The 26,877-nt window shown below is 52.7% G+C and overlaps 2 protein-coding genes across 2 annotated transcripts in view; both read left to right on the forward strand.

Moving 5' to 3' along the window:
• The window catches only part of LOC119957007 (regulator of G-protein signaling 4-like), a 53,090-nt gene that overhangs the window by 15,455 nt on the left and 10,758 nt on the right, over positions 1-26,877 (forward strand). The gene's annotated exons all lie outside the window — the stretch shown is intronic.
• LOC119957008 overlaps positions 20,476-26,877 on the forward strand; it is a 142,719-nt gene continuing 136,317 nt past the window's right edge. Inside the window, exons 1-2 of the mRNA XM_038784591.1 lie at positions 20,476-20,950; positions 21,779-21,848. The gene's annotated coding sequence lies outside the window, so the exon portion shown is untranslated. The remainder of the gene's footprint in view (positions 20,951-21,778; positions 21,849-26,877) is intronic.

The raw sequence follows: 26,877 nt of genomic DNA on the forward strand, positions 1-26,877 counted from the left end.
GACACCCTTTGGTGGAAGGACCTGGAACCAGAGGAGGCTGATTTGAAGTGGTTGGTCAAAGAACCAGAGGAGCAAGCGGTGAGGATCGAGGAGCGAGCGGTGAGGATCTGGAATGCACCGCCTGAGAATAGGATGGAGGCAGATTTAGGGCAGCACGTGGGCCTAGTGGGTTAGCCCTGCTGCCTCACAGCACTGAGGTGCCAAGTTCGATCCCGGCTCTGGGTCACGGTCCGTGTGGAGTTTGCACATTCTCCCCGTGTCTGCGTGGGTTTCACCCCCACAACCCAAAAGATGTGCAGGGCAGGTGGATTGGCCACGTTAAAATTGCCCCTTAATTGGAAAAAATAATTGGGTAATCTAAATTTACAAAAAAAAACAGATGGAGGCAGGTTCAATCTGGGCTTCCAAAAGGGGAATTGGTTAATCAGACGAAGAGAAAAGATTTGCAGGGCTACGGGGGAAGAGGTGGGGGAGTGGGACTTGTCCGAGTGACTTCCAGGGGGAGCTAGCACAGACATGGCAGGCGGAATGGCCCCCTTCTGCACTGTCACCTTTTGATGATTCTATGATGTGCCTCGTGGCAATTGGCCAAGCAGTTAAGAAATATTCCAGGCCTGAACTACTTGGATCTGATTGCTGGGACCGTGTATACGGACAGGAGTTGACGTAATTATGGAGGCCTTCGGCACTACCCAATAGTCCCTTTCACAGGCTGTCGAGTGAAGTATTGGCAGCTCACCTGGAAATGTGTGGGCGCTTTTACACCTGTTTTGTAGCCCACCTAGTCCCACGGAAAGTCAAATTGTTTTCTAAAATAGATTGGGGGGGGTCTGGGGGGCGGGGTGGTGGTTAGATTAAAATTAACCCGCTTGTGTCCCCAAGAGTCAGCACATTCAGAAGAAAGATTTGGAAAACAAAAACACAGATTCTTAAAAAAAAGAGAAATCTCTCGTCGTTTTCCGCAGAGGTTTTGATCTTTCCCACTGAAATTCAGATTGGTTTGAAGCCTTGCTAGCTTTGCGACTGAGAACGGCTGCAGTACCATTATCCGCATGCGGGTGGCAGAACCGAGCTCGCTGAGGCTCCACCGCTGTCGAGCCGCCTGAGCATTTGGCTCCACATCTGGCCTGCAGATTCCCACAACTATCCCGTCGCATTTTATCCCAGATATTCTTTCAACAGAGGCTCCATCCTTTTCCCTTGATTTCTATCGGGCAGTTGGTAGCCCACTACCCCCCCCTTCCCCCCCCCCCCACCCCCCCACCCACCTACCACTTCCTGAGGCAGAATGTTGCGAGTTTTAGTCCCATTCCAGAGCCTTGAGCACAAAAATCGAGAGTGACGCTCCAGTGCGGTACTGAGGGAGTGCCGCACTGTCAGAGGAGCAGCCTCTCAGATGAGACATTAAACCGAATCCACATTTACCGTCATCAGGATCCCACGATCTACAGCGAAGAATTACAGAGGAAGAATAGTTCCTCAAACAGCATTCAAGAGCAGATTTCCTGTTGCTAGGGCGGCACGGCGGCTCAGTGGGTTAGCACTGCTGCCTACAGCGTCGAGGTCCCAGGTTCGATCCCGGCTCTGGGTCGCTGTCCGTGTGGAGTTTGCACGTTCTCCCCGTGTCTGCGTGGGTTTGGCCCCCACAACCCAAAGATGAAAATGAAAAATGATGAAAATCGCTTATTGTCACGAGTAGGCTTCAAATGAAGTTACTGTGCAAAGCCCCTAGTTGCCACATTCCGGCGCCTGTCCGGGGAGGCTGGTACGGGATGTGCAGGGTAGGTGGATTGGCCACGCTAAATTGCTCCTTAGTTGGAAAAAATAATTGGGTAAACTAAATTTAGTTTTAATAACCAGCAACACAGACATTCACGCATACACAAACACACATATAAACACACTGGCATGCAGAGATGCGTACACACGTCTTCCGGTGACGGCGAGCTCCCGCTCAGGAATAGGAATTTTGGAGTTTTAACGCCAGGTCCCGGGGGCAACAGAGGCTGAAAAAGCCGTAAGAAGGCACAGGGAGGAGAAATGTCAAAGTTTGGGAGGAAAACGGCGGTGAAAAAGGGGGTTAATGAAAGTCTGCCGGTGAGTGGAAAGGTCAGCGTGGGGACTGTAGGGAAAGCGGAGGCTGGAGCACCAGGGGAGGCCGCATCGCTCCCAGCAGGAGAAATGACCAAGGTGCTGGCTGTTGAGCTTGACAAACAGTTCACAAAACACATGGAAGCGATGAAGAAGGAGATGGGGGCGGTATTGAGTGGAGGAGGCGATTGCCCTGGTGAGGGTGGCGGTATCAAGCGCAGTGGCGGAGGTGCGGGAGCAAGGTGAGACACTGAAGGAAGTGGAAGAGGCATTATCACAAAACAGTGATCAACTCACCTCGATGGGGAAGGAGCTGCGGAGGGTGATAGAGACCAACAAGGGTCTGTGAGCCAAAATGGAAGACCTGGAAAACAGATCCAAGCGACAGAATCTGAGGATTGTGGGTCTGCCCGAAGGGGTGGAAGGCTCTAGGCCGACTTGAGTATTTTGCTATGGTGTTTGCGAAGCTATTGGGGGAGCGGGACGATCCCTCCCGATATGAACTGCATCGGTCGTGGAGGCCTGAATACCAAAGGCGAGTGAGCTGCCAAGAGTAGTAACTCTGTTTCCGTAGGTATAGCATGAGGGAGAAAATCCTGGGCTGGGCAAAGCAGAAGTGGGTGGTGCAGTGGGCTGGAGCTGGTATGAAATGAAAATCGCTTATTGTCACGAGTAGGCTTCAATGAAGTTACTGTGAAAAGCCCCTAGTCGCCACATTCCGGCGCCTGTCCGGGGAGGCTGGTACGGGAATCGAACCATGCTGCTGGCCTGCTTGGTCTGCTTTATAAGCCAGCGATTTAGCTGAGTGAGCTAAACCAGGATGCATGTACCAGGACTTTACAGTGGAGCTGGCAAGGAGGAGGGCTGCCTTCAGCCGTGTGAAGAAGGCACTGTACATCAGCAAGGTGCAGTGCGGCATAGTATATCCAGCTAAGTTGAGGATGACTTACAAATCCAAGGACTTTTATTTTGGGACGGCGGAGGAGTTTGCGAAGGCAGAAGGACTGTGGCAGAATTGAGAAATGGTCGTGTACCGATGTAGCCTCTTGTAAATTAATTTTTTCACTGCATGTTGGTGCATGTACTAAATGAGTCGATGCTGTACATATTTGGACAAGGGAAGAGATGGGACTTTCATTTGCAATGATGGTTCTTTGGGGCTTGGGTGTGTATGCTGGGGTTGTGTGCTGAAGGGGATTTCTTGGTTTTCCTGGGACCGGGCAAGGGGGAAGGAGACCAGGGTGGGAGCCTCCACGCTGGCTGATTTAAGCTGGTCAGTGAACGGGAGTGATGTTGGGGGAGGGACTGCAGCCATCGGAGCTGGTAGAACAGGTTTCGGTGAGTCTAGCCGGGGTGAAAAGTTAGGGGAAGGAACCGAGGTTCGGGGGAGAAGTTTATAAGAGGAAGTGGAGGGGAGTCGGGGAGGTGGGGTGGGGGTGGGGGGGGGGGGGGGGCTGTCTACAATTCATGGGTGTCACTCACAGTACTCTTTCGGGGATTGGATGGCATTGAATATTAGGGGGTGGGGGGTGGACTGCATATGTCAATGGTGACCATAGTCGATTCCTGATTCCTTTTTCCTTTCTTTTCCCACCTTGGGAGGCTTTGTTTTATTTGATGCTTATATTGTCAGGTGGGCCGCTGTTTGGGGGTTGGTGGGAGGGTGGGATTGTTGTTGATAAGGGGATTGACATTGTATTCGTTACCGTTTACTATTTGTTGGTGGGGTGTAAATTCTGAAGAAAATGTGAAAATGGAGAATAAAAATATTTATTTTTAAAAAGATGCATATCACACACCAATACACATTGGCACATGTTATATGGGCACACACACACAAATACATACACAAAATGATACACACACACACACACACACACAAAATTGGGCACTCAAAATTTTTTAAAATACAAATTTAGAGTCGCCAATTAATTTTTTTTCCAATTAAGGGGCAATTTAGTGTGGCCAATCCACCTACCCTGCACATCTTTTGGGTTGTGGAGGCGAAACCCACGCAAACACGGGGAGAATGTGCAAACTCCACACGGACAGTGACCCAGAGCCGGGATCGAACCTGGGATCTCGGCGCCGTGAGGCAGCAGGGCTAACCCTCTGCGCCACCGTGCTGCCCTTGGGCACTCTAAATTTACTGTAGAAATCCAAATCTTTTATTTGCTCCAATCGTCACTTTATGCTGAGGGAAATTAATTGCAATGTTACTAGACTAGTAATCCTGCAGCCTCGAATAACGCTTTGGGGCCGTGAGTTCAGACCCCAGCACAGTAGTTGGGGAGATTTAAATTCAATTAATTAATAAATGTGAAGCAAAATGCTAGCCTTATGATCATGACATTGCTGGATTATTGCAAAACCCCTTCATGTTCATGTATCATTGATAAAGTAAACGTAGACCAAATGTTCCCCCCTTGTGGGACAATCTAGAACAAGAGGTCACATACAGGTTGAGAGGCGGTAGATTTAGAACTGAGACGAGGAGGAACTACTTCTCGCAGGTGATGAATGTGTGGAACTCGCTGCCCCATAGTGCGGTGGAATCTGAGTCATTAAATGGCTTCAAAAAGACAACGGATGAACGGACATTGGCCGACAATCGCCAGGCAGGAATGTTCCCTTCCAGTCGGGGAACACTTCAGCAGTCGAGGGCATTCAGCCTCTGATCTCCGGGTAAGCGTTATCCAAGGCGGTCTTCATGACGCACGACAACGCAGAATCGCTGAGCAGAAATTTATAGCTGAGTTCCGCACACGTGAGCACAGCATCAACCGGGACCTTGGATTCATGTCGCATTACATTCATCCCCCACCATCTGGCCTGGGCTTGCAAAATCCTACCAACTGTCCTGGCTTGAGACAATTCACGCCTCTTTAACCTGGGGTTACCCTTCTCTCTGGCTCTGGAAAGACTTAATTACCTGCAAATGCTCACATTAAAAGTATTGTCTTGCATCTTTGACTTTGTCTGTATAAATGGGCAGCACGATAGCACAAGTGGATAGCACTGTGGCTTCACAGCACCAGGGTCCCAGGTTCGATTCCCCGCTGGGTCATTGTCTGTGCAGAATCTGCACGTTCTCCCCGTGTCTGCATGGGTTTCCTCCGGGCGCTCCGGTTTCCCCCCCCCACAGTCCAAAGACGTGCAGGTTAGGTGGATTGGCCATGCTAAATTGCCCTTAGTGTCCAAAAGGGTCAGATGAGGTTACTGGGTTACAGGAATAGGGTGGAGGCGTGGGCTTAAGTGGGGTCCTCTTTCCAGGGGCCGTAGCGGACTCGATGGACTAAGGGGTAATTTTAGCAGCACCTAACCTTTGGACTGTGGGAGGAAACCGGAGCACCCGGAGAAAACCCACGCAGACACAGGGAGAACGTGCAGACTCCGCACAGACCGGAATCGAACCCGGGTCCCTGGCACTGTGAGACAGCAGTGCTAACCGCTGTGCCACTGTGCCTTCCCCCCCCCCCCCATCGTAACTGAGACCAACTTTATAATTCCAGGGACAGCACGGTGGTGCAGTGGGTTAGCACTGCTCTCTCACACTGCCGAGGTCCCAGGTTCGATCCCGGCTCTGGGTCTCTGTCTGTGTGGAGTTTGCACATTCTCCCCCGTGTTTGCGTGGGTTTCACCCCCACAACCCAAAAAGATGTGCAGGGTAGGTGGATTGGCCATATTAAATTGCCCCTTAATTGGAAAAAATTAATTGGGTACTCTAAATTTATTTTTTTGAATATACCACTTTATAATTCCAGATTTTATTAATTGAATTTAAATTCAGCCAGCTGCCATGGTGTGACTTGAACCCGTGTCCCCAGGTCATTAGGATAAAAGCAAATTAGTGCGAATGCTGGAATCTGAAACAAAAACAGAAAATGCTGGAAAATCTCAGCAGGTCTGACAGCATCTGTGGGGCAAGAATGGAGCTAACGTTTCCTGTCGGCCAGACTCAAAAGGTTATCTCCGTTTTCTCCCTACAGATGCTGCCAGACGTGCTGAGATTTTCCAGCATTTTCTGTTTTTGTCCCGAGATCATTAATAATAATCTTTATTTGTGTCACAAGTTGGCTGACATTAACACTGCAATGAAGTTACTGTGAAAAGCCCCTAGTCGCCACACTCCGGCGCCTGTTCGGGTACACAGAGGGAGAATCCAGAATGTTCAATTCACCTAACAGCGCGTCTTTCGAGACTTGTGGGAGGAAACCGGAGCACCCGAAGGGAACCCACGCAGACACGGGGAGAACGTGCAGACTCCGCACAGTGACCCAAGCCGGGAATCGAACCTGGGACCCTGGTGCTGTGAAGTAACAGTGCTAACCACTGTGCTACCGTGCCGCCCATTAGCCTGGGTTCCCTGCTAGTCTAGTGGCATTACCATTTGTACCATCATGTCCCCCCCCTCCCAAAAAAATGCCACCACTCTCAAAGTCCTTTACAGCCAATGAGGAGTCGCCACTGTTGTAATCTTGGAAACGCAGCAGCCAATTTGCGCGCAGTGTCGCAACCAGTCCCCAAGCAAGGTTCCCAAATTTGTTATCCCAGGTAAGAAGGGATGAACTGGGTCCCTTTCTTTATTCAGCCATCTCACTTGGTCACAGCAAGATTAATATTTTTTTTAATCCATCCCTTTGCCGATACCCTTTATCAGTCCCAATGCATTTAGATTTTTAAAAAAATAATTTTTATTGAAATTTTAAAAAAAATGTATAACAGAACAATAATAATAATAACAATAATAAACAAACCCCCGGCACCCGTAACAACGCATATAGCGAACCCCCCCAACCCAATAAACAGCAAAATAAATTAACAATAAATTAAATTAACGTAAACAATGCCCCCCGAAACCCCCGCTCCCCCCCCGGGTTGCTGCTGCTGACCTAGTTCCCTATCGTTGAGCCAGAAAGTCGAGGAAAGGCTGCCACCGCCTAAAGAACCCTTGTACCAACGCCCTCAGGGCGAATTTGACCTTCTCCAGCTTAATGAATCCCGCCATGTCATTGATCCAGGTCTCCACGCTTGGGGGTCTCGCATCTTTCCATTGCAACAAGATCCTCCGCCGGGCTACTAGGGACGCAAAGGCCAAAACACCGGCCTCTTTCACCTCCTGCACTCTCGGCTCCACCCCAACCCCAAAAATCGCGAGTCCCCAGCCTGGCTTGACCCTGGATCCTACCACCCTCGACACCGTCCTTGCTATCCCCTTCCAGAATTCCTCCAGTGCCGGGCATGCCCAAAACATATGGGCATGGTTCGCTGGGCTCCCCGAACACCTGATGCACCTGTCCTCGCCCCAAAAAAACCTGCTCATCCTCGTCCCGGACATATGAGCCCTGTGCAGCACCTTGAACTGGATGAGGCTAAGCCTCGCACATGAAGAGGAGGAGTTCACCCTCTCCAGGGCGTTCGCCCATGTCCCCTCCTCAATCTGCTCCCCCAGCTCCACTTCCCACTTAGCCTTCAGCTCCTCTACCGACGCCTCCTCCACCTCCTGCATCACCTGGTAGATGTCAGACACCTTCCCATCCCCGACCCACACCCCCGAAAGCACCCTATCCCTTTGCATTTAGATTTTAAAAAGAGCCAATTTAACCAATTTCTTTGTGTCAAAGGAAGAGTGAATTTATTGACTACTAAATGCAAGAAAAATGTTTTTTTAAAACATGCACAAACATTCACACAGGTTAGAAAGAGAACTGAGTCCAGAAGTAGGTTAAAAAAAAATCAGCCTTTGACATGTCCGTGAAGAGTGGATGCTGGAACATTGCGATTCGAGATTGCAATAGCGTTGGCTTCAGCAGGTGAATAGTCAGTTTTGAGATGCCAGGGTTATGCAGTTTGGCTGAGATGTCACCCGGTTTCCTTTTCATCTGTGGCTTTGCTGACTTGGCTTCCTTCAGCAATCTGAGAGAGAGTTACCCGTAAAACATTCGCAGGGATTCTGCTGCTGTCTTTCCACCCAGCTGACCAAATTTGACAGCTGGCTTTTATCCCGGACTTTGTGTATTCTTGGAAGTTGGAAATCTACAAACCAGTTTGGGACACTGTGTCACAGGATATCATTCCCAAAGAAGTGATAATCAGCTCCCATTATCCCCACAGGAGATGACCGTTAACTTCTGTATGGCTTTTGATGTACCCTTGTATGGATACAGGGTGTGATTCCATCGTCTCTCTCTCTCTCTCTCTTAGCATCACCCACCAGCAATTCAGCCAAGGACGTGTAGCCATCTGGTACGGCCACTTACAACCAGGAACAGAGACACTCGCAAAGCCTAGTGGGTAAAATGGACAAAGCAAGGTTCAGGCAGGTTCAGAGCCTGAAATGTATATTTGTAAGCAAGGAGTCCAGACGGTGTCGAAATCCCCGACCAATTAGCATTTTGATGGATCGATTAGTATTTGATGGGCCATCTTCACCAAGACAAAGGACTGGTACTCGAGCGACCGGTACAGTCCCAGACATTTTGGCGCCACTCCCTGTTCTAGGGAAGCATAAACAACAGGGTCAATGACCGCTTGGGACACACCCAGTCATCCAGGCACCCGCCCATTTATTGGTTAGAAATCGAACAAAGTGATCAGGGATCACCAATTAGTGGGGTCCAAACTGAAGGACCGCCCAAAAGAGCGCAAAAACCTCCCAAGCATAAGAAGAGAGTCCGCCACGTGTTCAGCCTCACTTGGACCTGGCGCCCTGGCTACATCTGTTTCCAATCGCAGCAACACCAGAAGCAAGTCCAGGTTCAACACCCGTTACCAGACGGATGAGCCCAGCTGAGCAGCTGTTACTTCTCCAGACTCAATAGATCCACAATCGAACAACGGCCACTGTTCCCCTGACCTAAGCCGGGTGCCTGAAGTTAAGTACAGATTGTCTTAGTCGATAGGTGTAGTTAACTAGTAGTGTTTCTGTTGCATGATCCATTGTGTGTGTAAATAAAGTACCCTTGACCTTGAACTAACAAACTGGTGTTTGGCTCTTGGATCGATAGCCGGTTGAACCTTGTGGTGGTAACATTGATACCTGGCGACTCTGAGCATTAGAATATAGATATCAAAGAAAGAAGGGAAAATCCACTGATTGCCGTAGTTGCAGCAGAGCCACACAGGAGAAAAGGCAACAGACGGATTTTGACTCCTCAGCAATCTTTGGCTTGAATGTCCATTTGTAAGAGTTTAGTATGTTCATACATAATTTGGTGCTTCCTCCATCATCATGACACAGCAAGCTCCCACAAATAAGAATATGAAAGTGACCAGATAATCTGTTTTTTGTTGATTTAGGGATAAATATTGCGTAGGACAGTGGGGAGAACTCCCCCTGCTCCGCTTTCAAATACTTTGAGAACATAGAACATACAGTGCAGAAGGAGGCCATTCGGCCCATCGAGTGTGCACCAACCCACTTCCACCCTATCCTCGAAACCCAATAACCCCTCCTAAACTTTTTGGTCTCTAAGGGCAATTTATCATGTCCAAGCCACCTAACCTGCACGTCTTTGGACTGTGGGAGGAAACCGGAGCACCCGGAGGAAACCCACGCAGACACGGGGAGAACGTGCAGACTCCGCAGTGACCCAAGCCGGGAATCGAACCTGGGACCCTGGCGCTGTGAAGCAACAGCGCTAACCACTGTGCTACTGTGCTGCCCAAAGTTCCATGGGATCTTTTACTGCCATCTGAGAGAGCAAGCGGGTTCACAGTTTAACGCCTCACCTGAAATCCAGCTCCTCTGACACTGCAGCACTCCACTGGAGTGACAGCCTTGGATTTTGTGCTTGTGCCCTGGGGTAGAACGTGAACCCAGAATGAAAATTGAATTCAAGAAAATAACCTCCCCTTTATTAAGGGCAGCATGGTAGCACAAGTGAATAGCACTGGCTTCACAGCGCCAGGGTCCCAGGTTCGATTCCCCATTGGGTCACTGTCTGTGCGGAGTCTGCACGTTCTCCCCGTGTGTGCGTGGGTTTCCTCCGGGTGCTCCGGTTTCCTCCCACAGTCCAAAGATGTGCAGGTTAGGTGGATTGGCCATGATAAATTGCCCTTAGTGCCCAAAACTTTTAGGAGGGTTTATTGGGGATAGGGTGGAAGTGAGGGCTTAAGTGGGTCGGTGCAGACTTGGTGGGCCGAATGGCCTCCTTCTGCACTGTATGTTCTATGATCTATGATTACATTTGCATATATATTTAGCATAATTTCTACAAACAATTTGCGTCACATTCCTCTTGCCCTTGTTTTACCTGAACTGCAGTTCCACTGGAATCGAAGAAACTTGATCTAATTTTAAATTTTCCATCGCGGCACAGAGCAGGAGGCCATTCGGCCCTTTGAGTCTGAACCGACCCTCTGAACGAATACTCTACCCAGTTCCACTCGCCTCTTAACCCCGTAACCTAACATCCCTGGACACTCAGAAGAAATTGATCATGGCCAATCCACCTAACCTGCACATCTTTGGACCGTGGGCGGAAACCGGAGCACCCGGAGGAAACCCACGCAGACTCGGGGAGAACGTGCCGCACAGGCAGTGACCCGAGGCTGGAATTGAACCTTCTCTTGCCCGATGCCCGCACGTGTGAAAGGGGTCACGCGGTGGAGCGCGTGATTGCCAGTCGGCAATCTTTAAACGCTGAGCCCTGGGTGCAGTGATCCCCGATGGACGTGCCCTTTCCCTTATTCAGAGGAACTGATGCCAATCATGCCATGCCTATGGATGCCCTGGCTAAGATTAGCCAACGCCATCTCACAATGTTCCCGAACACAATGTAGGGAGTCTGTTTGCATTTGCAGTTTAAACAAATACGTGTCAGGGTGTGCGTTTTGGTAGCTGTAGTCAGACGCATTCCCCCCCCCCCCTCCCCCTCCCCCCACCCATCTACCGACACTGCCACTGAATTAGATCAGTACGTTTGTTAAAATTAAAAATAAAGTATCAGAGGCCTTTAAAAACTATGATTGAACACACATAGACACGCACGCAATCACTCATGCACACATTTACACACATGCACTCAACACACACAAATCATGCACACACATACACTCAGATACACACACACACACCACAACCGTACAAACACTCACGCAAACACACATGTACACTCACAAACATACACATAAGCTCGCACACACCTATAGACACGCATAATCACACATACACTCACACATCATTCACACAGTTACAAAAGCTAATGTTAAGTATCTGCAATGGACTAACATTTACAATTTGCTCTCAATGGAGAGTTCCAATGGGTCATGCTTTCCCAGTCATTCTCAATATGTAGGGCTGGATTCTTGAACCCCGCCCGCCGCAAGAAGGCCACGGGCGAGACGCGGACAATGGAGAAGTCCGTTGACCTCGGGCGGGATTCTGCGGCCGCCGAGCAAGAATCCCATCCACAGAATTTCAATGAACTCTTTCCCATTCACTGCCAGCACAAACAGCCAATGGACAAATCCCTTTCCTAATCATTCCCATATTAAAGGCTTCAATGGACCAAACCCTTTCCCATTCACTGCCAGCACAAACAGCCAATGGACAAATCCCTTTCCTAATCATTCCCATATTAAAGGCTTCAATGGACCAAACCCCTTCCCAATCTGCCTCCTTGTCTATAATTTCTAATGAGTATAACAGCACAGTTGCTGCCGAGTACGATAAATGCAGTCACTCTGTGTTAAATTTTATCCCACGTTACTGGCCTATTTTAGAAAGCTAATCCTATTTTGTTCAAAATATATTTTTGTCTCAATAGCTGTGAATCAATGTGATAAAACTGGACCAGGGTGTCAGGTAACATGCTGGTGACAGCAGGTAATTAAGAAAGCAAATGGTGTGCTAGCCTTTTTTTTGCAAATGTAGAAGTCTTATTGAAACTATAAAGGACCTTGATTGGAGCATACCTAGACCCAGAAACTGAACTGGACCAGCCAAATAAATATTATGGCTACAATGAAATGAAATGAAAAAATGAAAATCGCTTATTGTCACGAGTAGGCTTCAATGCAGTTACTGTGAAAATCCCCTAGTTGCCACATTCCGGCACCTGTTCGGGGAGGCTGGTGTGGGAATTGAACCGTGCTGCTGGCCTGCTTTCGAAGCCAGCAATTTAGCCCAGTATGCTAATTATATGGCTGGGAATTATATGGGAGTAACTCACCTCCTGATTCTCCAAATCCTGTCCACCATCAACAAGGCACAAGTCAGGAGCGTGATGGAATGCTCTCCACTTGCCTGGATGAGCGCAGCTCCAACAACACTCCAGAAGCTCGGCAGCAGTCAGGTTAAAGCAGTCCCGCGTAATTGGCACCCCATCCACCACCTTAAACACTCAGTCCCTCCTCCATCGACGCACAATGTGTACCATCTAAAAGATGCACTGCAGGGGCGGCATCTGTCGCAGTGGTTAGCACTGGGACTGCGGCCCCGGGTTCGAATCCCGGCTCTGGGTCACTGTCCGTGTGGAGTTTGCACATTCTCCCCGTGTTTACGTGGGTCTCGCCCCCACAACCCAAAGATGTGCTGGGCTGGTGCTGAATTGCCCCTTAATTGGGGAAAAAAAGAATTGGGTACTCTAAATTTATAAAATAAAGAAATTAACTTGAAATGCTAAAAACAGAAATATTTACACCATGGGCACAGAGGGAGCGCACGGCTCTCGCAGTCAATGTTGTGAGCAATCAGCACGCAGCTCACTTCAATCGGGAATCACTTGTCAGACCGGTAGGGAAAACAAACGACACGGACGGAATCAGCGGAATGTGGCAGCCCTGCACCTGGGCAACGGTCAACAAAATGTCCTGGGGGCCGGATTCAGAAGCCAGATGGACCGCGTGTGGCCCCCCCAGGAAGGACAAGGGCAACAGATGCAGGGGAACACCGTCACCGTCAGGTTTCCCTCCACGCCACGCACCATCCTGACTTGGATTTACTGTCGCTGGGTCAAGATTCTGGAACTCCCGACCCAACAGAGCTGTGGGTCCTCACGGACTGCAGCGGCTCAAGAAGGCAGTTCGCCAACACCTTCTCAAATGCAACTAGGGTCGGACAATAAATGCTGGCCGCATCCTCTGATGAATAAACGTTTTAAAATGTACCGTTTTTGTTCTCCTCATTCAGGAAAAGATACTTCCTCCTTGGAGAGATTTCGATAAAAGCTGCTCGGGATGAGGGGATTGACCAATGACGAGGGATTGGATCGGATTTGTTTATTGTCACGTGTACCGAGGTACGGTGACAAGTATTTTTCTGCGAGCAGCTCAACAGATCATTAAGTACATGGGAAGAAAAGGGAATAAAAGAAAATACATAAGGCAACACAAGATATACAATGTAACTACATAAGCATTGGCACCGGGTGAAGCATACAGGGGTGTAGTGTTAATGAGGTCAGTCCATAAGAGGGTCATTTAGGAGTCTGGTGACAGTGGGGAAGAAGCTGTTTTTGAGTCTGTTCGTGCATGTTCTCAGACTTCTGTATCTCCTGCCCGATGGAAGAAGTTGGAAGAGTGAGTAAGCCGGGTGGGAGGAATCTTTGATTATGCTGCCCGCTTTCCCAAGGCAGCGGGAGGTGTAGATGGAGTCAACTGATGGGAAGCAGGTTCGTGTGATGGACTGGGCGGTATTCACGACTCTCTGAAGTTTCTTGCGGTCCTGGGCCGAGCAGTTGCCATACCAGGCTGTGATGCAGTCTGATAGGATGCTTTCTATGGTGCATCTGTAAAAGTTGGTACGGGTTAATGTGGACATGCCGAATTTCCTTAGTTTCCTGAGGAAGTATAGGCGCTGTTGTTCTTTCTTGGTCGTAGCGTCGACGTGGGTGGATCAGGACAGATTTTTGGAGATGTGGACCCCTAGGAATTTGAAACTGCTAACCATCTCCACCTCGGCCCCGTTGATGCTGACAGGGATGTGTACAGTACTTTGCTTCCTGAAGTCAATGACCAGCTCTTTAGCTTTGCTTTAGATTAAGTGGTGGTGACGTGCTACAGTTCACTAAGAGTACGGATTGCCATGCCAAAGTTTCACCCTCACATGTAGTCTGGAGCTATGGGTCGTGACGCTAGAGGCACCAACATTCGTTCTGTAGACTAAATTTATTTGAAAAAATTTTTTTTTTTTAAAATGAACACATTTTTCTTGGACATCAAGTCCTGGGGTAGGACCCGAACTCTGAGCTGTGGCTCAGAGACAGGGAGGATATCCACTGCACCACAAGATCTCAGGGATTGAATAGATCCGGCCTTTAGTCCCTAGGATTTAGAAGAATGAGGGATGGTCTCCATGAAACTCAAAATACTTAAGAGATTAGATGGGGTCGATGCTGAGAGGATGTTTCCTCTTGTTAAAAACCCCACCAGTGACCTGCGAGAGTATCTCAAACCCCCCCCCCCCCCCCCCCCCCCCGAAGGAAAACGTGAAACATTGCTTCTTAGTGGAGTACTTTTGTTTGGAATATTGTGAGGGACAACAAATGACTCAGTGCAGAACCGGTCCAGTCATTGTGTAATACAGAATATTTCTTAAAGTAAAAAAAAGACTAATATCTACATTTCTTTTTAAGAGTAGCCAATTATTTTATTTTTTTTTCCAATTAAGGGGCAATTTAGACCCTGCGCATCTTTGGGTTGTGGGGGGTGAAACTTACGCAGACACGGGGGGAACGTGCAAACTCCACACGGACAGTGAGCCAGGGCCGGGATTCGAACCCGGGTCCTCAGCCCCGCAGTCCCAGTGCTAGCCACTGCGCCACATGCCGCCCTCTAATATCCACATTTCAGTATGTGAATAACTAAACGCACCAGGCTGAATTCCCCCGCTTCAGAATTGGGATCCGGAGGAAAATAGCACGCAATGCAAAAAACGCAATTTCGGGTGGCGATTTCGACGCTCGTGTTCCCTGCGGGGAACAACTTGGTGTCAAGACCGCGGGCCTGGGGTGTCCCCCCTCTAGATCGGGGTGGCCTGGCTCAAACCATCATTGCTGCAGTATGTGATTTAAATGAGTCCAAAGATGTGCAGGTTAGGTGGATTGGCCATGATAAATTGCCCTTAGTGTCCAAAATTGCCCTTAGTGTTGGGTGGGGTTACTGGGGATAGGGTGGAGGTGTTAACCTTGGGTAGGGTGCTCTTTCCAGAAGCCGGTGCAGACTCGATGGGCCGAATGGCCTCCTTCTGCACTGTAAATTCTATGTAAAAACAAATGCACCCCTCTGGTGCTACTTACAGGAGCCTGGTTGTTTCCACTGCTGACTGCTCTGTGTAACCTGCCCAACGTTTATCTGAAGCTAACTAGCGTTCCTAAAGCTGTACCCACCTTCCCTGGCTCGTGTGCTTATGTCATTGCCTGGGCGGTACGGTACTCAGTCCTCATTAACCCTATACGTGCCAAACTCTTGCACTACACATTCAGCTGTCAGTACTCTAAGTCCTGCAATTACTTCTAAACCTCTTCACCTCACTGCTCCTCTGAAAACCACTTATTTTGACCCAAGTTTTACTCACCTGCACTAGTCGTTATGGGATAACATATGGAAGTGGGTGAGATATAAAATCAGAACACAATAACGCCTGAACTCCAACGGAGCACAGCTGCAAATATTGGCCTTAGCAACATTGGTCATGACCGCATGGATTTTGTTTGTGTGTGTGGGATCCTGCTATGCACAAATCGTCCATCATGTTTTGTAAGCACACAAAAAGGGGGGGGGGGGGGAGGGGAGGAGTGGGTCTTCAAGCCTGCCCTGCCGCCCGATGTGATCCTGGCTGACCATTGAACTCCAGCCCCACCCTGTCCCCACATACCTTGGTGTCCAGAAATCTATCGATCTCTGGTCTTGAACATCCCCCTCTGGGGTAGAGCGAGACAAAGACTCGCCACCCTGATCTCAGCCCCAGATAGCTAGCTGGGCCCTAACTCTTCAGCCAGTGGCCCTGGATCTACATTCCCCAGCATGGGGGATGCAAAACGGCACGATGGTTAGCACGACTGACTCACAGCACCAGGGACCCAGGTTCGATTCCAGCCCGGGATCGCTGCCTGTGTGCGGAGTTTGCACTTTCTCCCCGTGTCTGCGTGGGTTTCCTCCGGGTGCTCCGGTTTCCTCCCACAGTCCAAAGATGTGCAGGTTAGGTGGATTGGCCACGATAAATTGCCCTTAAGTGTCCAAACGTTAGAAGCGGTGACAGGGATAGGCTGGGGGTGTGGGCTTTCATAGGGTCTCTGCAAACAAGATGGGCCGAATGGCCTCTCTGCTCCTGCCACGCCCCCACTCTCTGTCCTTCCCTACCTCCGACCCACTCCGCTCCCTCCTACGTTCCCCACCCCCCACCCACCCACTCATTCCATCCAGCCCCCTCCCAGCTCCCTCTTTCCGCTCCCACCTGGACCCCCTCCTACACCCTGCACTCCTGCCCGGACCCCCTCCCACTCTCTCCGTTCCGGACCCCCTCCCACTCTCTCCGCTCCCGCCCGGACCCCCTCCCACCGAGACCTCCCCCCCACCCTCTCCGCTCCCGCCCCGGACCCCCTCCCAGCTTCCGCCCCACACCCCCTCCCACCCTATCCGCTCCGGACACCCTCCCACTCTCTCCGCACCCCGCCCACTCTCTCCGCCCCGCACCCCCTCCCACCCTCTCCACTCCCGCCCTGGACCCCCTCCCACCCTCTCCGCTCCGGACACCCTCCCACTCTCTCCGCACCGGACACCCTCCCACTCTCTCCGCTCCGGACACCCTCATCCACTCTCTCCGCACCCCGCCCACTCTCTCCGCCCCACACCCCCTCCCACCCTCTCCACTCCCGCCCCGGACCCCCTCCCATTCTCTCCGCCCTGCACCCCCTCCCACTCTCTGCGTTCTCGACCCGCACCCCCTCCCACTCTCTCCACTCCCGCCCCAGACCCCCCCTCCCACTCTCTGCCCCGGACCCGTCCCATTCTATCTGCTCCCGCCTGGACCCCTCCCACTCTCTCCGCTCCCGCCCCAGACCCCAACCCACTCTCTCCGCTCCCGCCCCGCACCCCCTCCCACCCTCTCCACTCCCGCCCCGGACCCCCTCCCATTCTCTCCGCCCCGCACCCCTTCCACTCTCTCCGCCCCGCACCCCCTCCCACTCTCTGCGTTCTCGACCCGCACCCCCTCCCACTCTCTCCACTCCCGCCCCAGACACCCCTCCCACTCTCTGCCCCGGACCCGTCCCATTCTATCTGCTCCCGCCCGGACCCCTCCCACTCTCTCCGCTCCCGCCCCAGACCCCAACCCACTCTCTCCGCTCCCGCCCCAGACCCCAACCCACCCTCTCTGCTCCCGCCCCAGACCCCACCCACCCTCTCCGCTCCTGCCCCGGACCCCCTCCCACTCTCTCCACTCCCGCCCCGCACCCCCTCCCACTGTCTCCGCTCCCCCCGGACCCCCTCCCACTCCCTCCGCTCCCGCCCGACCCCCCTCCCGCTCTCTGCGCTCCCGCCCGAACCCCTCCCACCCTCTCCGCTCGCACCCCGGACCCCCCCTCCCACTCTCTCCACCCCCGCCCCAGACCCCCCTCCCTCTCTCTCCGCCCCGCACCCCCTCCCACTCTCTGCACCCAGGACCCCCTCCCACCCTCTCCGCTCCCGCCCAGGACCCCCCTCCCACTCTCTCTGTCCCCGCCCCGCACCCCCTCCCACCCTCTCCGTTCCCGCCCCGGACACCCACCCACCCTCTCCACTCCCTCCCGCACCCCCTCCCATTCCCTCCCGGACCCCCTCCCACTTCCGCCCCGGACCCCCCTCCCACCCTCTCCGCTCCCGCCCCGCACCCATCCCACCCTCTCCGCTCCCGCACCCCCTCCCACTCTCTCCACATCCGCCCCGGACCCACCTACCACCCTCTCCGCTCCCGCCCCGCACCCTCCCACCTTCTCCGCTCCCGCCCCGGACCCCCTCCCACCCTCTCCGCTCCCACCACCGCCCCGCACCCCCTCCCACTCTCTCCAGTCCCGCCCCGGACCCCCCTCCCACTCTCTCCAGTCCCGCCCCGGACCCCACCTCCCACCCTCCACTCACACCCCGGACCCCCCTCCCACCCTCTCCACTCCCATCCCGGACCCCCCTCCCACCCTCTCCACTCCCTCCCGCACCCCCTCCCACCCTCTCCACTCCCACCCCAGACCCCCCCTCCCAACTCCCATCCCGGACCCCCCTCCCACCCTCTCCACTCCCGCCCCGGACCCCCCTCCCACCCATCAGCTCCCGCCCGGTCGCCACTCCCTCCGCCCCGGACCCCCACCCACCCATCAGCTCCCGCCCGGTCCCCACTCCCTCCGCCCCGGACCCCCACCCACCCTCTCCGCTCCTGCCCCGGACACCCACCCACCCTCTACACTCCCGTCCCGGACCCCCCACCCACCCTTTCCACTCCCGCCCTGGACCCCCTCCCACCCTCTCCGCTCCCGCCTCGGACCCCCTCCCACCCTCCTGCCCCGGACCCCCTCCCACCCACTCTCTCCCGCTCCCACCCCCCACCCACCCACTCTCTCCGCTCCCCGCCCCGGACCCCCACCCAGTCTCTCCGCTCCCACCCCCCCCCCACTCTCTCCACTCCTGCCCCGGACCCCCTCCCACTCTCTCCGCTCCCGCCCCGGACGCCCACTCACCCACTCTCTCCGCTCCCGCCCCGGACCCCCACCCAGTCTCTCCGCTCCCACCCCCCACCCACTCTCTCCACTCCTGCCCCGGACCCCCTCCCACTGTCTCCGCTCCCGCCCCGGACCCCTCTCTCCGCTCCCGCCGTGGACCCCCTCCCACCCACTCTCTCCGCTCCCGCCCCGGACCCCCACCCAGTCTCTCCGCTCCCACCCCCCCCCACTCTCTCCACTCCTGCCCCGGACCCTGTCCCACTCTCTCCGCTCCCGCCCCGGACTCCCTCTCTCCGCTCCCGCCGTGGACCCCCTCCCACCCACTCTCTCCGCTCCCGCCGCGGACCCCCTCCCACCCACTCTCTCCGCTCCCGCCCCGACCCCCTCCCACCCACTCTCTCCGCTCCCACCCACCCACCCACCCAGTCTCTCCGCTCCCGCCGCGGACCCCCACCCACCCAGTCTCTCCGCTCCCGCCCCGGACCCCCACCCACCATCTCCGCTCCCGCCCCGGACCCCCCTCCCACCCTCTCCACTCCCGCCCCAGACCCCCTCCCACCTCTCTCCACTCCCGCCCCGCACCCTCCCACCTTCTCCGCTCCCGCTTCGGACCCCCTCCCACCCTCTCCGCTCCCACCACTGCCCCCACCCCCTCCCACTCTCTCCAGTCCCGCCCCGGACCCCCCTCCCACTCTCTCCAGTCCCGTCCTGGACCCCCCCTCCCACCCTCTCCAGTCCCGCCCCAGACCCCCCTCCCACCATCTCCACTCCCTCCCGCACCCCCTCCCACTTTCTCCGCACCCGCCCCGCACCCCCTCCCACTTTTTCCGCACCCGCCCCGCACCCCCTCCCACTCTCTCCGCTCCCGCCCCAGACCCCTTCCCACCCATCCGCTCCCGCCCGGTCCCCCCACCCTCCGCCCCGGACCCCCACCCACCCTCTCCGCTCCTGCCCCGGACACCCACCCACCCTCTCCATTCCCGTCCCGGACCCCCGCCCATCCTTTCCACTCCCGCCCCGGACCCCCTCCCACCCTCTCCGCTCCCGCCCCCCTCCCACCCCGGACCCCCTCCCACCCACTCTCTCCGCTCCCGCCCCGGACCCACTCCCACCCACTCTCTCCGCTCCCACCCACTCTCTCCGCTCCCCGCCCCGGACCCCCTCCCACCCACTCTCTCCGCTCCCACCCACTCTCTCCGCTCCCGCCCGGACCCCCTCCCACCCACTCTCTCCGCTCCCGCCCCGGACCCCCTCCCACCCACTCTCTCCACGGACCCCCACCCACTCTCTCCGCTCCCACCCCACTCTCTCCGCTCCCACCCACTCTCTCCGCTCCCGCCCGGACCCCCTCCCACCCACCCTCTCCGCTCCCGCCGCGGACCCCCTCCCACCCACTCTCTCCGTTCCCACCCACCCACTCTCTCCGCTCCCGCCCCGGACCCCCACCCACTCTCTCCGCTCCCGCCGCGGACCCCCTCCCACCCACTCTCTCCGCGGACCCCCTCCCACCCACTCTCTCCGCTCCCGCCGCGGACCCCCTCCCACCCACTCTCTCCGCTCCCGCCGCGGACCCCCTCCCACCCACTCTCTCCGCTCCCGCCCCGGACCCCCACCCACTCTCTCCGCTCCCGCCGCTGGCGGGGGCAGTGTTGGGATCAGCTGAGTGGCAGCAGCGTGGGGCCAATGGGCTGGGTGCCGGGGGCGGGATGTCCGCCCGGCCCGGCGCCGTGCGGAGGGGGCTGAGCCTCAGCCTGGCATTTCCCAGGCAGCAATGGATGCCAGTGTGGCTGGGATTGCAATGGAGCAGGGACTGAGATAGCAGCGGGTTCACAGCAACCAGCACTGAGCACCGGGGAGAGGTGGGGGGAGAGAGCTGCAAAACAAAAATACCCAAGAACCAAAAAAAAAACCCCAAGCTGCTCCAAAGACCTGTCTGTAGCTCAAACCCCCTTTGCAACAAAAAAAATAACAAAAGTGGGATGTGAATGCAAAAGTGCATTGAAGTGCTCCTGGTTTCTCCTCCATTGCACAGTGAGCCAGCATTTGCATCTCGCTGGCTGTTGTCTTAACTTTCAGGACCATTGAAATTGAATGAGGAATTGACATGCCTGCCTGGTGTTCAGTTGCTGCACAGTGTTGCGAGCTATTTGGCACAGAAGGCTTGCTACCCAAGTAGCCTGCCTGCCTGGATAGAGGCTTAGCCCCCCACCCAACCAACCAGCCAACCCGTGAGTGGTGTGTTATTGTGCTTTCCAAGGGCACGGTGCCTATTGTGATCTGTGCTTGTGTGAGAGAGGAGGGGAGGGCGATTCGCTCTTGACTCGAGGCAGAACGAGTGAATGGGGCTGTGATGTTACAGGAGAGGCTTTTTTTCTTGACTTAACCATCGCATTGTCTGTCTCTCTCTCTCCCCCTCCCTCCCCACCTCCAAGTTGCAACATTTTTGCCTGTGATCACTCCCAACCGTGGTGGAAATAATTCCCCCACTGATTAATATCACGAATCTCCCCATCCCACACCCCCCCGAGGAAAAAAAAAGTCCAGGTGAAGACACCTGGACAATAAGGGATATTGTTAGCCCCTTTGCTATTTTTTTCCATTGAGCAGCAGCTGTTTTTGAGAAATCGACCATTTCTAACATATGAATGAGACAGTGAGGTATTGTTTCTGTGTGAAACATTGTTGTTTTTTATATATATGTTATGCAGGGAAGAGTGTTATTTTTTTTTTTCGCTCCCAAGTCTATATTGAGTCACGGGCTCATGTTTGAGGGTGGTGGTCTCCACAGCCCTGGGCGTGGGGTGGGGACGAAAGGGGGGCAGTGCTCCCGCTTGTTTGTCCCTGTGTTGGGAAGTGGGAGCATGTTGGTGCTGGCTAAGGATAGAATTGAGTTTGGCGGTGATGCACAGGACGACACTTGTCAACCATGCACCATTAGTCCCGCTGCAGGAGTAGGGAAGGTGTAAATGCGATACAGAGGAGGCTGATGTTGTTCTTGTATATTGTCTGGAGTGTATTGTGCATGACTGTGATGTTTCTGTGTGTTACACTGGCAGATCTCCCACGGCGCTGCTTGTGACCAGCTGGATGATGCACCGCTCTATAAAGACTGGGCTATCCGTCAAGGTACAGTAATACAAAATGTATGCATTTCAGTGTGATGTTGGTCATGTTCCAGTGATTGGCTGACCGGACCAAACGTGATCTTTGTTTGCTCGTGATAGGCAGACTACAGACCACACTCAACCAGTCCGCGTTTGCTAAAGCACTTGCGTTCCGATGCGATTCTGCAATGTAGCAGCACTTGTCGAGCAATCCTGAGTGCGCTGCACTAATAACTGACTTAAGATAATTAGTCAAGCTCGTAACAGTTACTGGAAGCGACATACGTTCGCCCGCAGGAACCCATCCTCCACGAGCAAAAGGAATGTGTTTCTTTTATTCATTTATGGGAGGTGAGCATCACTGGCGAGGCCTGCATTTATTGTCCATCCCTAGTTGCCTTTCAGGAGGTAGTGGCGAGCTGCCTTGTTGAGGTGCTGCAGTCCATGTGGTGTAGGTACAACCATAGTGCTGTTCGGGATTTAATTCCAGGACTGTGACCCAGCGACAGTGAAAGAACGGCCGATATATTTCCAAGTCAGGATGGTGAGTGGCTTAGAGGGGAACCTCCAGCTGGTGGGGTTCCCAGATTTCTGCTGCTCTTGTCCTTCTAGATAATAGTGGTTATGGGTTTGGAAGGTGCTTCCTAAGGAGCCTTGGTGAGTTCTTGCAGACGCCACTATTTTTTTGGTGGTAAAAAGGATTGAATGTTTGTGGAAGGCGTAGCAATCAAGCCGGGCTGCTTTGTCCTGGATGGTGTCGAGCCTTTTGAGTGTTGTTGGAGCTGCGCTCATCCAGGCAAGTGGGGAGTATTCCATTACACTCCTGACTTGTGAAAATGAAAATCGCTTATTGTCACGAGTAGGCTTCAATGAAGTTACTGTGAAAAGCCCCTAGTCGCCACATTCCGGCGCCTGTCCGGGGAGGCTGGTACGGGAATCGAACCGTGCTGCTGGCCTGCTTGGTCTGCTTTAAAAGACAGCGATTTAGCCGAGTGAGCTAAACCAGCCCCTTGTGCCTTGTAGATAGCTGACAGGATTTGGGGATGTCAGGAGGTGAGTTGGGTCAGGATTCCTAGCGTTTGACCTGATCTGGTATTTATATGATTAGTTCAGTTTCTGGTAACCCCAGGATGCTGATAGTGGACGTTGATCAAGTTTGTGTCCTTTTTGGAATTAACCTGGGTGCTTGTGGAGCTCATAGTTCCCCATGGCAACCCCTCAATCAATCTGAGTCGACTTATCAACCAGTCAATACCCTGCTCTCCCGGGCAGCACAATGGCGCAGTGGTCAGCTCTGCTGCCTCACAGCGCCAAGGGCCCGGGTTTGATCCCGGCCCCGGGTCACTGTCCGTGAGGAGTTTGCACATTCTCCCCGTGTCTGCGTGGGTCTCTCTCCCACAACCCAAAAAGATGTGCAGGGTAGGTGAATTAACCATACTAAATTGCTCCTTAATTGGGAAAACAAAAAGAATTGGGTACTTTAAATTGAAAAAAAAACTTTTCTCCTGTGGCATAAATTGTGATCATTTGAAATTTGGTGTTCTTGTATTTGTCCTGATGTGAGATGAAAAGTTTCTGTCTTTTTTGAGCAATAATACGGAATACATTAAATATCTGCTGAGGTAGATTTCTGACCAGCAAACCTTAACTGTTTTCAAGTTTGCAATAGTAGCCTAGTTTGAATTGTTTTGATCGGGGAACATTCTGAATTAGGAAATAATTTTGTTTGGGTGCTGGATCAATGATGACTTTCTGCCCTTTTTTTTTCCGAAAAAAAAGATTGTTTTTCATCTGTGTTCCATTACGATCTCTAGTGTACAATAAATTCAAACGACGGAGTCAATTTCTTACATATTAGCATATTTTGCTTGGCACTGTTCATGGTGAGTGCTGCTTTAAAGTGTAGGATGATCGTATCATGTAATGCACAATGTAGTCTCGTAGAGAGGCATAAATGTCCTCTAAGGCCCCAGGAGCTGCTGTTCAGTGCACACCAGTTCAGGTCACGCAGAGTTTAATTGCCATTCAGCCCATCAAGCCACCAGTCTATACGAGTTGGACAATTCATGTCTTTTACACCTACTATCCCCATAACCCTTTATGTTATTGTTAATCAGAAATCTACCAATCGCTTCCTTAAACCTACTCAATGAACGAGCTTCCACAGCCCTATTTTGAATTTGTGCCCCTGGTTCTAGACCCCCCCCCCCCCGCCAACCAAGGGGAACATCGCACCTGCATCAACATTATCTATTCCTTTCAGTACTTTGTATGATTCAATGAAATCACCTCTCGTGGTTCGAAACTCTCGAGAATACAGGCCCAGTTTCCCCCAATCTCTCTTCAGAGGATGGTCTCCCGGAACAAGGACGGTAGCACTGTGGTTAGCACAGCGCCAGGTTCCCGGGTTCGATTCCCGGCCTCGGGTCACTGGCGGTGTGGAGTCTGCAGGTTCTCCCCGTGTCTGCGTGGGTTTCCTCCGATTTCCTCCCACAGGCCCCGAAAGACGTGCTCGTGAGGTGAATTGGACATTCTGAATTCTCCCTCCGTGTACCCGAACAGGCGCCGGAGTGTGGCGACGAGGGGATTTTCACGGTAACTTCACTGCAATGTTAATGTAAGCCTATTTGTGACAATAATAAAGATTATTATTATGATTATCATTAAACAAGTCTGGTGAACCTTCGTTGCGCTCCCTCCAAGACAATAATATCTTCCTGTGGTAAAGGGACTAAAACTACACACACCACTCCAGGTGGGGCCTAACCAAGCTCCTAAACAATTGAAACAAGACCTCACTACTCCTGTACTCAAATCCTCTCACGATAAAGGCTAACATTCCATTATCCTTTCTCATAGTTTTCTGCATTTGCATGTTAGCCTTCAGTGACTTATCGATAAAGACACCCAGGTCCCTTTATCCATCTACACTTTTCAATTTATTACCATTTAGGAAATATCCTGCACTTCTGTTCCTCCTACCAAAGTGGATAACCTCACATTTTTCCACACTATATTCCATCCACCATGTTCTTGCCCACTCACTAAGTCTGTCCAAATCCTCCTGTAGTTGCTTTACATCTGCCTCACAACGCACATTCCTGCCTAGCTTTGTCTCATCCGCAATCTTGGGAATATTTCAGTTGGTCCCCTCACCCAAATCATCGAGGTACATATTATATATTGTTCCTCATGATGCATTATCAGCACAAAGTGTGTAGGGAAAGGGAACGTGCCTGCGAGGGTGGTGGAGGCAAGTTGCCTCACATCCAATTAAAAGTACCTGGATGAGCACTTAGCATGTCACAACATTCAATGCAGACTCGATGGGCCAAAGGGACTCTTCCGCGCTGTATTTTCTGTGATGTTGGATGTATTTGTGATGTTTACAACAACCTGTATTTATATTGCACCTTTAACATATGTCCCAAGACATTTCACAAGAGCATTCGGAAACATAATTTGACACGCAAGGCATGGGAATGGGAAGCATATCAGCCATGATCAAATGGTGGAGCAAACCCGATTGGCCGAATGGCCCAATTCTACTCCTATGTCTTATGGCCTTAACATTTCAAGTCCATATGACCCTTCTTCAGATTTGGTTGGGGGATGGAGCAGAATGGAAGTTCGGGGTAGGTCGGAGGTAAGGAGAGATTGATAAAGTTGTCATGGGTACAAGACAAAGGGGTGTTAATGGTGCCATTAAGGACTGAAGAAGTACTAATAGTGGAACAAAGCTAAGATAGCACATGTCACTATGAGATCAAAGGAGATCATTGGGAGCAAAACGGAAAGCATAAAATATATTGTAAAGCCTCAGTGAAAGCACTGTGCGCGCTATTGGACACCATGTTATGAGGGGCTGGTTTAGCTCACTGGGCTAAATCGCTGGCTTTGAAAGCAGACCAAGCGGGCCAGCAGCACGGTTCGATTCCCATACCGGCCTCCCCGAACAGGCACCGGAATGTGGCGACTAGGGGCTTTTCACAGTAACTTCATTGAAGCCTACTTGTGACAATAAGCGATTTTCATTTCATATGAACACAAGAAATAGGAACAGTAGAAGACCACACGGCCCATCAAGCCTGCACTGCCATTCAGTACGATCTTGGCTAATCCTGGGCTTTAACTCCCATTTTCCTGCCCACTCCCCATGTCCCTTAATCCCCCAAGAGACCAAAAATCTGTCTGCCCCAGCCTTAAATGTATTCAACGATGGAACATCCACAGATCCACAACCCTTACAAATTTCTCCTCATCTAATTCCTAAATAATCGGCCCCTTATTCCAGAGCTGTAGCCCCTGTTAATAGTAACTGAGGTGCAATAGTAGGCCATTCAGCCCCTTGAACCTGCTCCGCCATTCAATGAGATCCATCTGTGGCCTAATTACTTATACCTGCCTTTGACCCATATCCCTTGACGAATCCGTGCTGACTCAGTCCTATTTTCCCTTGCACTTCTATGTACTCCTCATCCTTAATAATGATTTTTAAAATCTTATTTTTATATAAATTTGAAGTGCCCAATTCCTTTTTTTCCCAAATGAGAAGCAATTTAGAGTGGCCAATCCACCTATCCTGCACATATTTTTGGGGTGCGGGAGTGAGTTCCATGCAGACGAGGGGAGAATGTGCAAACTCCACACAGACAGTGACCCGGGGTCGGGATCCTCAGTGCCATGAGGCAGCAGTGCTAACCACTGCACCACCGTGCCACCCTTATAGACTCTAAAAGCTTACCAACAACCGAAGTCAGGCTAACCGGCCTATAAATTTCTGTTTTCTGCCTCCCTCCTTTCTTAAACAGGGGTGTTGCATTAGCCACTTTCCAGTCCTCAGGCACCCTTCCTGCCTCCAGTGATTCCTGAAAGATCACCACCAATGACTCCACAATCTCCTCAGCTGTCTCTTTTAGGACCCTGGGGTGTAGCAATCCGGTCCAGGTGATTTATCCACCTTCAGACCTTTCAGTTTCCCCAGAACCTTCTCCTTAGTGATGGCCACTACACGCACCTCTGCCCCCTGCTTCTCCTGGAGCTCTGGCATC

Source organism: Scyliorhinus canicula, chromosome 25 (assembly GCF_902713615.1).
Source record: "Scyliorhinus canicula chromosome 25, sScyCan1.1, whole genome shotgun sequence".
In the NCBI taxonomy this organism is placed as follows: Eukaryota; Metazoa; Chordata; class Chondrichthyes; order Carcharhiniformes; family Scyliorhinidae; genus Scyliorhinus; species Scyliorhinus canicula.